The 17,890-nt window shown below is 40.3% G+C and overlaps 1 pseudogene; it reads left to right on the top strand.

Annotated features, from left to right (window-relative positions):
- The window catches only part of LOC105004351, an 89,459-nt pseudogene that overhangs the window by 58,217 nt on the left and 13,352 nt on the right, over positions 1-17,890 (top strand).

Genomic DNA, 17,890 nt, shown 5'->3' with positions numbered 1-17,890 from the left:
GAACCAGTCTGTTGTTCCATGTCCAGTTCTGACTGTTGCTTCCTGACCTGCATATAGGTTTCTCAAGAGGCAGGTCAGGTGGTCTGGTATTCCCATCTCTTTCAGAATTTTCCACAGTTTCTTGTGATCCACACAGTTAAAGGCTTTGGCATAGTCAATAAAGCAGAAATCCATGTTTTTCTGGAAGCCTTTTGCTTTTTTGATGATCCAGCGGATGTTGGCAATTTGATCTCTGGTTCCTCTGCCTTTTCTAAAACCAGCTTGAACATCTGGAAGTTCACGGTTCACCTATTGCTGAAGCCTGGCTTGGAGAATTTTAAGCATTACTTTACTAGCTGTTTGGGTTAAATTACAGTAGTTGGGTTTCCCTGGTAGCTCAGTGGTAAAGAATCCACCTGCAATGCAGGAGACTCAGGTTCGATCCCTGGGTTTAAGACCCCCTGGAAAAGGCAATGGCAACCCACTCCAGTATTCTTGCCTAGAGAATCCCATGGACAGAGGAGCCTGGTGGGCTACAGTCCATTGGGTCACAAAAGAGTCAGACATGATTTAGTGACTAAACAGCAATTTTAAAAAGTATTTTTTGTGTTATTTAATTCATGTATATATTTACGGCTGCACCCCATCTCCAGTGTTGTGCATGGCTCTCTTGAATTTAGGTGCCCGGGTTCCTCATTGTGGTGGCTTCTCTTGTGCACAGGGTCTAGGCACGTGGGCTTCAGTCGTTGCAGCTTGTGGACATAGCTGCTCTGTGGTACGTGGGGTCTTCCCAGACCAGGGATCAAGCCCGTGTCCCCTGCATTGGTAGGCAGATTCTCAACCACTGGCCTACCCAGAAAGTCCTAAATTATAGTAACTTTTTATAAAATGTTCTAACTTATTTCTTTAGTCACATATTGTCTATCTCCCACCATGAAAATGTGAGCCCCCTAGTCCTTGCTTTGGCAACACATATACTAAATTTCGAACAATACAGAGAAGATTAGTGTGGCCTCTGAGCAAAGATGATATGCAAATTCATAAAGTGTTTCATATTTTTAGAGACATGGATGGACCTAGAGACTGTCATACAGAGTGAAGTACGGCAGAAAGAGAAAAACAAATAGCGTATATTAACACGTTATGTGGAATCTGGAAACATGGTATAGATAACCTTATTTGCAAAGCAGAAATAGAGACACAGACATAGAGAGCAAATGTAAGGACACCGAGGGAGTAAGAGGTGAGATGAGTTGGGAGATTGGGACTGACATATGTGTACTATTGGTACAATGTGTAAAATAGTGAACTAATGAGAACCTACTGTGTAACACAGGAAACTCTACTCAGTGCTCTGTAGTGACCTAAATGGGAAGGAAATCCCCAAAAGAGGGGGTATATGTGTATGTGTGACTGATTGACTTTGCTGTACAGTAGAAACTAATACAACATCGTAAAGCAAATATACTCCAATAAAAATTAATTTTAGAAAGGAATGTGAGCCCCTTAAAGGCAGAGATCTATTTGGCTCATTCACTACTGTGTCCTCAGAGATGAGAATAGTGCCTAGAACATAGTGGGCAAGCAATGTTTTGTTGAATGCTTTGGCATTTCCTTAGAGCACAAAATGTATCTCAAGGTAAAATACCTAGGTGAGGGCAGAGTCTATTTGCTTCCTTACAATAAAAGGCGCAACCCAAAGACACAGATAGTAGAATAGTATCATCATTAGTAATAGATACCAATAGTAGTAGATAGTGTCATCATTTGCTTTCTGAATAAACTCCTTTCTCAGCATCATAGTCCACCACTACAGATTAAATTCCTGTCTCTCAGAATTTAGTGATAACAGACATCTCAACTTCATTGAGTCTGACTCTTGCTTTTCAAAAAAAGCATAAGTCTGGAAAATTACATATGAAAAATTAAACAATTTCACTTTATTCTTTATGGCCTCTTCTTGACTAGGCCTCAGACTTTGCCCCTAAGAACTGTACTTTTTAGCACAAATTGTTTTATCCATACTTCACACTAAAAGACTTGAACAAACACTAATATAGTTTCTATTAGCTCAAGGCTGTGTTTCTAGGATGACAATCCCAGCTCCCTTAAAATGCCAGGCCTGGGAAAACTCAATACTGCCTAAAGAATTTATTGTTTGTTCTGGCAAAAATTTGACTACAGGCCCCTGACCTCACTTTTCTTAAGAGTATTGACTTTAGGAAACGTGCCATTGTTAATCTTTTCTCTGTCTCTTTCAGATCATATTTTCTGTAACTCAGGAATGTCTTAAGAATCTGGGAGCCAACCCTTTAAAATGCAATCAAGGCCAGGGCACTTGTCTCCTAGTCCTTTTGGGAGAATAGGGGCCTACCTTCCATAGGTGCCAGTTGGCAGACACAGATGGCCTAATCTCAATGACCAAACCACCTTAATGTCCTTTAGTAATGCTCCTTTAGCACATCCAGCACTTTTTAAATTTATTTTTAAATTGATGTGTATTTGTTTTTCAATGTTATGTTCAGTTCAGTTCAGTCATGTCCAACTCCTTGCGACCCCATGGACCACAGCACACTAGGCCTCCCTGTCCATCACCAACTCCTGGAGTTTACTCAAACTCATGTCCATTGAGTCGGTGATGCCATCCATCTCATCCTCTGTCACCCCCTTCTCCTCTCGCCCTCAATCTTTCCCAGAATCAGGGTCTTTTCAAATAAGTCAGCTCTTTGCATCAGGTGGCCAAAGTTTCGGAGTTTCAGCTTCAACAACAGTCCTTCCAATGAACATTCAGGACTGATTTCCTTTAGGATGGACTGGTTGGATCTCCTTGCAGTCCAAGGGACTCTCAAGAGTCTTCTCCAACAGCACAGTTCAAAATCATCAATTCTTTGGCGCTCAGCCTTCTTCACAGTCCAACTCTCACATCCATACATGACCACTGGACTAATGTTATGTTAGTTTCTGCTATACGATAAAGTGAATCAGCTATATGTATACATGTATCCACTATGGATAAATGTATACAACCATATGGAGATACAACCACAATGGAGAACAGTATGGAAGTTACTGTTAAAAAACTAAAAATAGAACTACCGTATGACTCAGCAATTTGACTAGTGGGGCTATACCCAGAGAAAATCAAAATTCAAAAAGACACAGGTACCCCAATGTTCATTGCAGCACTATTTACAATAGCCAGGACATGGGAGCAACCTAAATGTCTGTCAATATATGAATGAATAAAGAAAATATGGTACATATATACAATATAATATTACTCAGCCATGAAAAGGAACAAAATTGGGTCATTTGTAGAGACATGGATGTATCTAGAGGTCGTCATATAGAGTGAAGGAAGTCAGAAAGAGAAAAACAAATATCATATATTAATGCATATATGTGGAATCTAGAAAAATGGTACAGATGATCATTTTGCAGGGCAAGAATAGAAACACAGACATCCAGCATTTAAAAAGCCTCCTGCCTTTTGTTTTGCCAAGTTTAGTTCAGTTCTACAGTGAAGTCTCTTTCCTCTACTGCAGGAGCTTAGGTAAAACCTGTCTTGCTACTTTTAACCAGAGTCTGGTGAGTAATTTCTCTTTAACATCATGAACTGGCCCTTTATTCTGTGTGGCTTATCAGACTCTGTATTAGTGTGGACGAATTCTCACAGATTGTATACTTCATCTCAGCAGCATTTCAGGCTCCTGAAGGTGATGCTATTCCTCAGGAATGGTTATTAACACCGTCTTCACTGGGATGGGAGCTGGACTGGGGAGAAACTAGTGATGGATCTCCATCTAAAAAAGGGAAAATGATCGAGCTACACACTGAAGCAATGCCCAGGCACCTGTCTCCAACTGTCTCTTGAAAGTCTAAACTCAAGTCACTCTGAATGCCTTGTGTTATGTCACTTGGGTCTTGAAGTTCTGAGTAATTGTAGAGACTCTGAGTTCTGCAAAATAGTGGATATGTGGTTTAGGGCTCAGGAGAGAGATCTGGGCTTGGACACACAGAGTTAAAGCAATAAATTTTCAGATATAAATTGAGTAGGTAAGACTACTCAGCAAGAATAAGTTGACTGAGGGACTTCCCTCATTGCCCAGTGGTTAAGATTCCTCCTTCCAATGCAGGAGGCACAGGTTTTAACCCTGGTTGGAAATCTAAGGGCCCACATGCTGCAGGGCATGGCAATTTTTTTTTAAAGACTGAATTGGCTGAGAGGAGGGCCAAAGATGATACTCCTAGGAAATGTGAATCCTTTCAGAAAAGGTGAAGGAGTGTGTGTTTCCCAACTTTAAACATACAGGAAAACTCAGAAAATAGAATTTGTATGGAACATTGCACGCTGCAGGTAAGCTGTGAGAGACATATAGGGGTGTCTATATGGATGTGGTAAAATTTTTTATTACTTTATGTATTGGTTTTCCTAGAGCTTCTATAACAAAGTACCACAAACTGTGGCTTAAAAGAACAGAAATTTATTGTCTCACAATTCTGGAGGCTATAAATCCAAAATCAACGGTGTCAGCAGAGCCATGGTACTTTTGAAATCTATGAAGGAAATCTTTCCTTGTCTTTGGTGGTGGTTTGCCAGCAATCTTTGGCTCTTGGGTTTGTTGCTGTTTTGTGTGTGTGTGTGTCTTGAAACTGCATAACTTGGATATCTGATGATATTCTTCCTATGTATCTCTCTGTTTTCATATGCCCATTGTTTTCTTAAGGTACCATGCACCTTGTGCTCTGTGCTGAGTCGTGTCTGCCTCTTTGTGACCGCATGGACTATAGCCTGCCAGGCTCTCTGTCCATGGGATTTTTCGGACAGGAATACTGGAGTGGGTTGCCATTTCCTCATCCAGGGTATTTTCCCAAACTGGCGACTGAACCTGCATCTCCTGTATCTCCAGCATTGCAGGTGGATTCTTTACATATTGAGCCACCGGGGAAGTTTGTTTTGTAAGGACACCAGTCACATTCAATTAGGGCTTCAGCCTGCTCCAGTAAGACCTCATCTTAACTAATTATATCTGCAATGGTTCTTTTTCCAAATGATGTCATATTCTGAGGAACTGGTGGTTATAACTTCAACATACGTTTTTATGGGGAAAACATAATTCAATCCATAATAACTTCTTTTTATGGCACAACTATAATAAAATAAAAGTAGTAAGAATGCTAAATATTGAATTTATAAAATACTTAAGCTGACTTTTTAATATCAAATTTTGTTTGAAATGGATTTCTTTCTAATTATATGTGATCTCTTCTATTTCCTTTTTCCTCTTGCAAATCCCTTTGAATGAAGCCACGGGCAGCAGAATATACAGCATGGTTTAGATACACAGCATAGCAGGGCCTGGATAATGAGATGATTTTCCCCACATCTTGGGGAAAAGATGATATATATCTCTTAATGAGCACTATGTTAAAAATATAAACTCACAACATTCTCCAGGAGTTAGAGCCCAAAAGACGCCACTGGCGAGCCATCATCCATTGGAGACAGCCTCTAGGGAGAGGTAGGGAATTTCTCCAAGGCCAGGAGGGGCTGCAGCAGCCCCCACCTTTGCTGGAAACTTCAGGAAGTGAGGAGCAGCAAAGAAGGAACAGAGCAGATGGCGGCAGCGTTTGGGAGGTCTTCAGCATCTCCGTCACAAATATCCAGGAGGATCCAGTTGGCAGCCTTGCCAGTGGGGCCAGAGAGGTGGAAGAGGGACTTCCCTGGTGGTTCAGGGACTTCACACTTCCAGTGCAGCGGGCTGGTGTTTGATCCCTGGTTGGGAAGCTAGATCCCACATGCCGTAAGTAAGACCTGGTGAGGCGAAATAATTAATTCAAAAAAGAAGAAGAAGGGCAGAGAGATGGAAGAAGGCTTTTCCTTCATGGGGACACAAAGTTTGCTTGAAGGGAAAGAGGAAGAGGAGATGAGGAATGCGGGAGGGCACAGGTGGCTCTCAGAATCTGCCACCTTGTCGACCTCAGCTGGATCAGAGCCAGGGCAACACAGGCAGGTTAAAACCAGTTTTAATGACAGGTTAAACCTGTCAGCAGGAGGATGCGGAGCCCAACCACTGACAGGTTTTGGACACTTGGGTTAACATCTGTTGCAAAGCCTTTCTTTACCAACTTGGCATCTCAGGGAATTTCTGAACTGGAGTAGGCTCAGTTGGAGGTGCTTTTACTGCTGCTCCAGGCCAGGGCCCTGCTGCTCTTGGAGTCCATGTCCTCCTGTGCCGTACAGTTCTGGGGGAGCTGGACACTGTGGGCCCTATGGCTTGTGGCACTTTGGCTTGAGAATCAAAATTGGTGAAAAGGTAGACGGAGGTGTTGCTGGACTTCCGGTCTCTTAGCTGGTACGTGGTAGGATCCAGGTTCGAAATATCCACTTGCCATTTAGTTTTAAAACAGACAAGGTGTTTTTGCTCAGGGAATTTGATCCTCATATTCTTGATTGTTATAAACAATAAGAAATGTTTCACTCAAATGTTGCTGTTGGTCAGTCGCCAAGTCATGTCTGACCCTTTATGACCCCATGGACTGCAGCACGCCAGGCCTCCTTGTCCCTCACCATCTCCTGGAGTTTGCCCAAGTTCATGTTCATTGAATTGGTAAGATGGAAGGAGCCTTTCTTTTCACTTAGATAGGTAATAAAAAATTTGTATAACCACTCAAATGTTTATGAAGGTTAAAATTATACATAAAGAATCTATCAACCCTTCCTTTTTAAAAAATTTGATGACAAATGTAACAGTAAATTGCAGAGGTGAAAATGGATTTTGAATCCAATTGAATTTTCTTTTTTGAAATATAAATATAATGTTGATTTACAATGTTTTAGTTTTACATGTAGGACAAAGTGATTCATTTTCACATATACATATATCTATTTTTTTCAGATTCTTTTCTCTTTTAGGTTGTTATAAAGTATTGAGTATAGTTCCCTGTGCTATAGGTTGCTGTTAAGTCGCTTCAGTCATGTCCGACTCTTAGTGACCCCATGGACTGCAGCCCACCAGGCTCCTCCATCCATGAGATTTTCCAGGCAAGAGTACTGGAGTGGGGTGCCATTGCCTTCTCTGTCCTATAGGTACTTGTTGTTTATTTTATATGCAATAGTACATATATATATTAATCCCAAATTCCTAATTTATCCCTTCTCCCAGCCTTCCTCTTTGCTAACTATAAATTTGTTTTCTATGTCTGTGAGTTTGTTTCCGTTTTGTAAATAAGTTCATTTGTATCATCTTTTTAGATTCCCCGTATAAGAGCTGTCACATGATATTTGTCTTTCTCTGTCTGACTTACTTCACTTAGTCTGAAAAACTCTAGGTCTATCCATGTTGCTGAAAATGGCATTATTTCATTCTATTTCATGGCTGAGTAATATGCCATTGTAAATATATAGCACATCTTCATTCATCTCTTGGTGGATATTTAGGTTTCTCCCATGTCTTGGCTATTGCAAGTAGTGCTATAATGAACATTGGGGTGCATGCATCTTTCTGAATGATGACTTTTCTCTGGAGGGGGATTTCCAATCAAAGTTTTCTCTTGATAAGCAAGTCTGTCTTATTAGGATGGTCATCCTGCAGCTACCTTGGAGACTACTCAAAGTAGAGTTGGCACTAATATACTTGGAGAGCGAATTTGGCCCTCTGAATCCTGCTCCCATAGGAAGGAATTCCTTCCTGGCTTCCTCACCACCACCACCAGCTGTCTCTGGAGCTATGCACTCACCTCTTTGGGCTGATAAAATTGATGTGCAACTTGGCCTTGGAAGTCAGTTCCATATGCTGCTGAGGAGAGAAACATACTTTAGGACCCACTCTTCTTATGTGGCCCTTAAAGAAATGGCAACCCACTCCAGGATTCTTGCTTGGAAAATGCCACGAACAGATGAGCCTGGAGGGCTACAGACCATGAGGTCTGTAACTCACGGACTGGCAACCCACGGCTTGGCATCAAATCACACAATAAATGTGCTTGTAATGACAGCCATCAGCCAGGAGGTTCTGTACTTCCAAGCACACTCAGGGTAAAGCAATGGATATCTCTCTGCCTCCTGCCTGTTGGGAAGCTCTGAGGTAGAGGTTACATCCTTAAAAGAGCAACTTGTTAAGCAAGAAAGAAACAAAAAAGTGTAGAGTCCCAGAAACCAAGGAGGGTGTGGCCCACAAAGTCAAGTGCAGAGGATACTCTTGGAAGATAAGGCCTAAAAGGTTCCCACAAAGAGGTTGTGAGAGACCTTGGAGGGAGTGGTTTCAGTCAGTGGTAGGAGCCCAGGCACAAACTACCACGTGTTACAGAGAAGGCAATGAGAAGTAGGGGCAGTAGAGGCAGCCGACATCTCTTCCCTAAGCTCTGCCACTTGGTGTCTCTAAACTTCCTAATTTGCTTTGTTTTGTTTTTGTAGAATATTAAAATTCACCCCACAGGATTGTTGAGAGGATTGAAAGAATTAACATGAAAAGTTTCTGAAAGTTATAAAGCATCAGAAATGTAGAAATATATATATATAATCAGGTATCTTTGTGTGTGTGTGTGTGTATGGGCGCACACACGCACGTGCATGCTCAGTCGTGTCTGACTCTTTGCAACACCATGGACTCTAGCCCACCAGATTCTTCTGTCCATGGGATTTTCCAGGAAAGAATATTGGAGTGGGTTGCCATTTCCTACTGCAAGGGTCTTCCCAATCCAGGGATCGAACCCTTGTCTCTTGCGTCTCCTGCATTGGAAGGCGGATTCTTTACCACTGAACCACCTGGATGTCCATCAGGTATCTTTAGGTCTAATGATTCCTCTCTGTGTGATTCCTCTATTCCTCTATTCCTGGGCCCTCAGGTGGTAAGTGGAAGGAAATGCCCTGAGGGGTCTCAAAGAAAGGAAACAAAGTCCCTTCAAAGAGCCTTCTCTCTACAAACTATTGGATTTACTCTTCTGAGAGACAAGTGTTTTTGTGTTAATAGTGATTCAGCTTTGGCAAAATGCTGAGAAGCAGCCCACAGACATGATGATTAATTCCCTGAAATTTGCAGAGAATATAAAATAGAGGAAGGACTGGGAGTCTAGATTTGGGCTAGAAGTGGCCTTGACTGAGCCTGCAAATTCTAATGGAAACAAATCACTGGAATGATCCACCAGTGAACCCAACTCCACCTTTCCAAGCCTAGGTGGGGTGTACTTTGATGTTCAGCTTGAAGAAGAACATGTTCCAGAAGAAAGTGTTTGTGGATCAAAAAGCTTGGCTTCCTTTCCCATCAGGTTTATATGATCGATCAGTTTGGGTAACAGGTCTGTGTACCATTGAAGTGGTATCAGGCCTAGCTATACATAATTGCAATTTTGAATCCTTCAATCCTGGAATTGTATTTACCTTTGCAATCAAACTGTTTCACTTTGCACACATAACTGTCTGATTACTTATGTAGACCATTCAACAGGTGGTTGGCCTTAGGGAAAAAAAAAACAACTCAAAAGTATTTTTGGTATAAACTGAGACAGTAGTTTGAAGGACTATTTTCACTTTCTGAAAACTTTCTTCAAAGCAAAAATTGTACCAGTTAAATAGGCAAAGATTTAATTTTATTTTATTCAAGGCTATTGCAATGAAAGATTTTATTCAAGGTTATTGCATTAGGGGAGAACTAACTCTGAATGTCAGAACTGACTCTGAACTCAACTTTGCTGGAGACTAGGTAGGTTTTTTAAAGGTTGCGGAAGCTGGAGAATGTTTGAAGAAGTCATAGGTCATCTGTGGCTTCAACCAAATTAAAAAAAAAAACTCCTCCTACTTTTATGACATAAGGTAGTTTTGCAACTTGGAGGAAGGTGCCCACTGAAGTTAGTTAATCTTGGAAACAATCACCTTCCTTGTATTGCCTCCAATAAAAATGCCAAATTTTCAAATTAGAAATTGCAAGCATTTGAGTTACTCTCAAGACATTTAATACTAATTATCTCTTATTGCATGATGTCACTGATGTACTCTTTTCTTAGAAGAACTCAAACAAACAAAAGCTGTAAAAAGACTGTATCAGAACATCCATCCTCTGAAGATTCCTCTGGAGTAAGAAAATGATTTTATATATTATATGTTTGTAAAAGAACTTACCTCTTTATGGAGAGTTAGTTATATCATTTAAAAAGCGGGATACACAGAGGAGGAAAGGAGGAACATTTATAAAGGGGAAAGCGAATGATTTTGGTAAATCTTGGTGTTCTGCAGTTAGCCTTAGTCTGAAGTGAAGAGGCTCTAGCCCCTGTCATTAGGAACGCATAGTATTAAGTTGTGGTCACACAGCTGGTTTCTCCCACATACTATGTTCTTGCCTATGTTAGACCTGGCTTTTTCTCTATTGTTAACTACTATCATGTAAATTTTCACTTGTTTTTCCATAGTTCCATCTCAGCTTTCTCTTGGGAACTGTACAGTGATCAGTGGCCCCTAGAGATAAGTTCACTGGGGTATTTATATGAAAAGTAATTATTTTGAATAACCTACGCTTTCTCTTCTGATTCAAGAGTTTGGAGTGTTGTATTCAACAAAAAGTAGAATAGCAGAACCCCTGCTCTTAGATCCCATCACACTGACACTCATGAATAAATGAATTATAGCAGTTTATTTCATAACTGGTTTGAATATGGAGGTGTCATATAATGCCTTTTTATTCTGAATCTTATGCCAAGTAGGTGTGACCCATTTCTCATTAGCTAAAAAGATGTCCTTTTAAGCAAAAATTTTCTTGCTGCTGCTGCTGCTGCTAAGTTGCTTCAGTCGTGTCCAGCTCTGTGCAACCCCATAGACGGCAGCCCACCAGGCTCCTCTGTCCCTGGGATTCTCCAGGCAAGAATACTGGAGTGGGTTGTCACTTCCTTCTCCAATGCATGCATGCATACTAAGTCGTTTCGATCGTGTTTGACTCTGTGCAACCCAATAGACGGGAGCCCACCAGGCTCCTCCGTCCACAGGACTCTCTAGGCAAGAATACTGGAGTGGGTTGTCATTTCCTTCTCCACTAAACAGGCTAATATTCTACAAATACAATATAATTTGCTTTCACTCAATTTTTATATCAATTAAGAAGCACACTCATTTCATGTGAATAGCTGCTGAACTCAGTATAGACTTTTAAGAATATTAATTTAAAACTATTTTTTCAATAAAGAACTGGAAATATCCTTATTTACAAGCTAAACCACGAAAGATTAGCAAAAAATTGGGAAGTAGGGAAGTGCTTAAGATTTCTGAAAAATCATTTACAAAGTTAGTCCCTTGTAATCTTTCTAGAAGCCATGATCTATAGTTTTATCTTTACATTATAACTAATTTCTTTGCAGAATGTCTTTTGTCTACAAATCCAAATGTAACTTCTTTCAAACACCTGGGGTAAACATTTCTGATTTATGGAAATTTTTTTCATTTCTTTGGCCACATGGCATGTGAGATCTTAATTTCCTGACCAGTGATTGAACCCATGTCCTCACAATGAAAGTGTGAAGTCTTACGCACTGTACCATCGGGAAAGTTCCTGATTAATAAAATTTTCATCATTGACCCTTTAAAAACTTCAGTACTTGAATTAAAAAAAAAAAACATGATTCTGATTATATTCAAGGTATAAGGTAACAGTATTAATCCTATTAATGCTAATACTGTAATGGGTAGACTAATTCTTTCCAAGAATGACTCCTGGGACACTGCCAAAGTCTGTTTCCTTTTTCCACTGTTCGACTTCTTTTCAGTTTTATGTAAGCTTTGCTTAGACATTCACCCTGAGATCACAATACAATTTTCTTACTTCATTGAAAACTTTCTATCTTACAGTTTCAAAGTTTTGGGGTTTTTTTTTTTTTTTCACTTGTGGACTACAGGAACTACCATTTGAAACACAAATATATTTCTGTGTTCACTTTCCACACCACCCAGCTAGGATTAGAGGATAATGTCTTGGGAGTTGTGTAAATTCACCTTCTTGGGTTCCGAGTAACACTTTCAGAAGAGGTTTGCTTTCTTCTTCGCTTCCAAAATGAAGAAAGCCTGTTGCAGAATTTGTTCCCATCATGAATGGGCTCCTTCCATCATGGAATCACAGACTCTTACAGTTAGACCTAGTCCAACATTCCACCCAAATTAAAAAAAAAATCCATGATTTAGTATAACTTGGCACTCTGATAGATGGTCATCTACTCTTGGCTTGAAACCCACCCATGATGGGAAATTCATCATAAAAAACCTTGTTCTGTTTATGGCATAGTGTAAAGCCCACTGATTTTGGTAACTGACAGACTAGTTTACAACTCCCCTTCTAGCAACCTGAGGTGGGGCAAAGTTATTTACCTTCTCTGAGCCTCGTCTTCTTTGCCTATTTCTGGCATGTGCTGGTGGTGATTTAGTCGCTAACTCGTGTCCAACTCTTGAGACCCCATGGACTGTAGCCTGCCCGTCTCCTCTGTCCATGGGCTTTCCCAGGCAAGAATACTGGAGTGGGTTGCCATTTCCTTCTCCAGAGGATCTTCCTGACCCAGGGATTGAACCCGGGTCTCTTGCATTGCAGGCAGATTCTTTACTGACTGAGCCACTAGGAAAGCCCATTTCTGGCATATAAGTGATCAAAAAAACAGCTAATGACAAACTATATGAGGCTAAAACTGGTTAATGTATAATTAACGTATACTTGAACTAGTTAAGTATACTGGTGTATACTTCAAATATTTATACCATAATATGCTACGGTTGTATACTTCAAAAACTAAACAAAATAATTTAGAATTAAAACTTCGAAACTTGGCATAAAATGAATGCTCAGAGGACCAGCAATGCTTTTCTGAGTGTGGGAAAGCATTTGCCTTTGAGAAAAATTTAGGATAAAAATTTCTTTTGCTGGGCGTGGGCAGAGAATTTGTCCTTATTCAGAGAGAAATTGTTACATGATACTATTGTTTTGATACAGTGTGCACATAGAATACATTGACCTTGTGAAGTTTCAGTTTGATTTGAATTTTTATCTAGCCTTTTATTTCCCTAAAGACATGACACTTGAATCTGATTCTTTTTTTTTTTTTGTAAAATTTAATATTGCTCTTTTCCCGAAAACTTGCCAGTGAAGTAGACATGATCAGGTATCATCACCTTAATGACATGGTCCTCTTTTCCCCATGTCCCAGGTCACTTGCTGATCTTGGGGCAAGAGCTGATGGGATATGATGGGTGGAGCTATGCCGTTGGCTCAGATCAGGAAAGGGGGAGAGGACTGAGATGAAGAACATTCTTTGGTTGATAAAACATTCTTTGCTTGATAAAACACAGCACTGTGTTTCTAACCAGTTTCCTTAGAAAGAATGCATATGGTCTTGATAAAGACATTTCTTATGTAATAATAGATCTCATATTAATGACATTCTTTGATTTTGACTGAAACTGGTGAGAGGAAAAATTGTACTCTGCATCTTACTACTTAAAATAGAGGTAGAGACAGTCTCAGGGCATGTGCAATCCCTCTATGGTTAGACTATCTCTCTCCAAGTGCAGGTCGAGAAACATTTCTTGAACTACTATGCCCCAAATGCTGGGAATTCAAGGATTAATGAAATGTGTGTCTTGCTCTCAAAGAGCTCATGATCAAGCAAGAAAGAGAGACACTTAAACAGATTCGACTTGAAGGTAAGCACAATAAAGTTATGCCCAGGTAACTGTATGATCAGAGTTCAGTTCAGTTCAGTCGCTCAGTCGTGTCTGACTCTTTGCGACCCCATGAATTGCAGCACGCCAGGCCTCCCCATCCATCACCAACTCCCGAAGTTCACTCAGACTCACGTCCATCGAGTCAGTGATGCCATCCAGCCATCTCATCCTCTGTCGTCTGCTGGGAGCCGGTGAGACATTCCACTCATGACAAAGGTCATGAGGAAGGAGGCTCGGCATACGCAAAGGCGGGATCGAGCCTCAGGAGTCCCCCTGGATATTCTCGAGTATCTGCCCCCAAAAAACCAGAGTCTGCCTACTTTATTGCTTTGTGCTCTCACCTCTGACTTTACTGGGGGCTGTCCCCCACCACCATCTTGCTCTCTCTGTCAAAGAGTTAACTTACAGCTCCAATTAATAAAGTTCCTGGGCAATTAGGAGTGTTTAAATCCAAACCCCTCAGATGTCTCTCTAACTAGCCTGACAAGTTTACCCGGACTCCTACAGCTATGCATACAATTGTTTACAGTCTCCCAGCCTCGAGAGGCACGGGAAGCTTAAGATATTCAAATAGCTTAGAACCTCTCAGAGAGTTAGAAACTGTCAGAATAAACTAGTAAAGGATTTCATTGATGAGCCAATGATTGTTGCCAAGTTTTCACATCCCCTGAATTGTATCCTTGAATGTATATTAATTAATATAGTTGGTATGTAGAAAAAATAAGTAGTGGCCTTGGTGTTAGTAACTTTAGACCATTAAGGTAATAAAGTCTTTCCTTTGTTGTAAACCCATTACACATCCACCCTATAGGAATGCAATTTTATCTTCGGAAGATGGCGCCAAACCTTAAAATAATTACTCTTAGAGAAAATAAGTCTTTGTTGATAAGTCCTTGTTAAGAGTCATAAAATGTTAATAGGCCTTCTGGCCAGAAGATGATGTACATTACCTAAACCATTTGTATACGATAAATTTGCAAGAAAGAAACCCTGGTTTTTGATAAGGATCAAAAACTGCTGACTTTGCATCCCCTATTATCCTCTATGTGTAACTTAGGGTATATAAACCCCTGTTAAAAATAAAGCTACGGGCCTTGCTCACCAACGCTTGGTCTCCCCATGTCATTCTTCCCTTTAACTTCTGGCTGAAGTCTCCATCTGGAGCGCGGATATCCTCTGCGACCATTTATTTGCCTGGGCTTCTAAGACCCACTCGAGAAGGTGTCTAAGGTGGAGCACCTTCCGCTATTCGAGAGGGCGCCTGTGGCCTCCGTGGTCAGAGCTAACCTGGTGTCACGGGTTATATTGATTTTCCGCGTAAACCAAGCTACTCAGCCTCTTTTCTCCACTGAATTTTCCTACTGAGCTATCCTCATTCTATTACTCTTTATATCTCTAATTACCATTTGAATAGGTCGCCGACGCCGTCTCCCCTTCGAATACCCTGGATCAGCCGGGGCTGGACCTCGGCAGTCGTCCCCTTCTCCTCCTGCCCACAATCCCTCCCAGCATTAGAGTCTTTTCCAATGAGTCAACTCTTCGCATGAGGTGGCCAAAGTTAAGGGGGACCACTAATCCAGCCTGGAGGGATTCCTAGAAAAAGTGATCCCTCTAAGCCTAGAATATAAACTTCTCAGAGCAACAGGCTCATCTCTGCATCTCCAGCATCTAGCCCAATACCTGGCCCATAGCAAGTGCTACATAAATATTCACTGTATTCACTGGACTGAACTGAGGGTATTTTGCTGATGTCAAAAGTTTTATGAAAGATCAGTAGGGCTAATGTACAGTGAACTGTATATTCCCATTACAGCTTGAAATAATTCAGGAATAACCTGTTTATTTTCTCTGCAATGCAATATTGTACACATTACTGTTTACTTTCTTCCACCCACACTCTCAAGAATGTGAGGATGGGACTTGTATGAATATTTCCATTGCCTAGAACTGGCTGGGATTTAGTGATACTCAATAAATATTTGCTGAGTGAATATAGAACTCAAAATTAGTTACATTGATGAAACAGTTTAAAAGGAAATTCAATAAATTTTAATTACTTTTTGTTGTTGTTGTTTATATGAAGCAAATTCATGAGACTCTATGTGAGAATTCAGTGCCTAAATTCCTGTTGCCTAGGGCAATGGTTCTTGTTCTTTTGGGAAGTTCATGAATGCTATTAACTCCTTCTATAGGAAATGCATATACACATCAAGTTTTGACAACTATAAATATACAGAAATATCTGGTTGAGAACTCTTGACCTAGTGAGAAGGGGAAGTTTTTAAAAAGAATTGACTAGACTAGTCTTGTGGTCTTATTTTTTGAAAATGATTTTAATGTCTACTTAACACTGCCCTTTTCCTTAGTTTATTTACAATATGGGAGTTATGAATGACATTTGTGTCAAACAAGCTATATTCCATGACATTATCTGGCTCAATACTGAAACATATTTTGGAAAAATATATTATTCATTTCATTTTTTTCTCCTTTTGACTCCTTTTAATTTTGGTTAGTCAAAAAGAGTTTTGGATATATCAAATATTCTGATACATCATTCATAAGTGAACACCAGACGATTGTTTTAAAATATGTATAAGAAATTGCTCCCTTCCCTCATTAAAATTTTTAAAAATACAAAATAGACCACATTTTATTAAAATTAAAACCAGTAACCCTTGGAAATAGTTATCCAAAAGCATTGAGATCTGGAAAATCTCTGGAATTATAAAGAATTTCCCATGTCAGGTGTGGTAGGTAGTCTCTAACATGGCTCCCAAAGACTGCTGCTGCTGCTGCTGCGTCACTTCAGTCGTGTCCGACTCTGTGCGACCCCATAGATGGCAGCCCACCAGGCTCCCCCATCCCTGGGATTCTCCAGGCAAGAACACTGGAGTGGGCTGCCATTTCCTTCTGCAATGCATGAAAGTGAAAAGTGAAAGTGAAGGTGCTCAGTCATGTCCGACCCTCAGCGACCCCATGGACTGCAGCCTTCCAGGCTCCTCCATCCATGGGATTTTCCAGGCAAGAGTACTGGAGTGGGGTGCCATTGCCTTCTCCGCCAAAGACTGCTACCTCCTGGTATTCACGCATTCTGTACAATCTCCTCTTCTTGATTGTAGATCAAACCTAGAGACTTGCTTCTAAAGAATAGGGCAAAAGTTATGGATGTCACTTCTGAAATTTGGAAGGCCATGCCCTATTCTCTCTGGTTCTTCTTGTTTGTTCTGAAAGAGCAAGTTGCCATGGTTGCTGTGCCCACGGGGAGTCCCATGTAGCCAGTAAGGCCAACTAGAAACTGAATCCTGCCAATGTCCACATCAGTGAGCTTGGAGTCTGATCCTCCCTGGTGGAGTTTTGAGACAAACGCTGTCGCCTTGAAGCAGTCTTGAGAGAGACCCTGAACTAGGGTATCAAGCTAAACTGCCTCCAGATTCCTCTCCCACAAAGACTGTGAGATAAAAATGTTATTTTAGATCACTGAATTTTGCAGTAACTTCTTACACATTAACAGACAGCAAATACTCAAGAACTACCTTATCTACTTCCAGGAAGACACTAGTGTTGTAATTAAAATGTTAAAATGACCTTTAGGGTAAATGCCAATGAATCAGTAGTATTTCATAATAAGGGTGGCATACTACCTGCAGAACTATCCTTTCTAAAATCTCAGTTGACTCATTTTAAAAAAATTATCTAATTTCACATTTCTTCAACAACATTTTATCCCCCTCTATGCTTTTATTCTTAGAATTTAACTTCTGTTTCACTTTAATAAGTTGAATAGGTAGAAATGTTTTCTCCCCTACGCACAACCACATTTGTTCTCTATGTCTGTGACTGTTTGTTTCACAGATAAATTCATTTATGTCATATTTTACATTCCATGCAAAACTGATATCAAATTATATTTATCTTTCTCTGACTTGTTTCACTTAGTGTGATAATCTCTAGTTCTATTCATGTTGCTGCAAGTGGCATTATTTTCACCCTTCTTAGATGGCTAAGTAACAGTCCATCGTTCATATGCACCACATCTTCTTTATCTATTTTTCTGTTGATGGACATTTAGGTTGTTTCCATGTCTTACTATTGTAAATATTGCTGTGAACATAGGGATGCATGTATCTTTTCAAATTATGGTTTTCTCTGATATATACCTTACAGTGGTATTGCTGGATCATATGGCAATTCTTTTTTAGTTTTTTAAGGAACCTCCATACT

This window comes from Bison bison, unplaced genomic scaffold, assembly GCF_000754665.1.
Source record: "Bison bison bison isolate TAMUID 2011002044 unplaced genomic scaffold, Bison_UMD1.0 scf7180017864473, whole genome shotgun sequence".
NCBI lineage: Eukaryota > Metazoa > Chordata > Mammalia > Artiodactyla > Bovidae > Bison > Bison bison.
The sequence above is the reverse complement of the archived record's forward strand: the minus strand, read 5'-3'. Positions and strand labels throughout refer to the sequence as shown.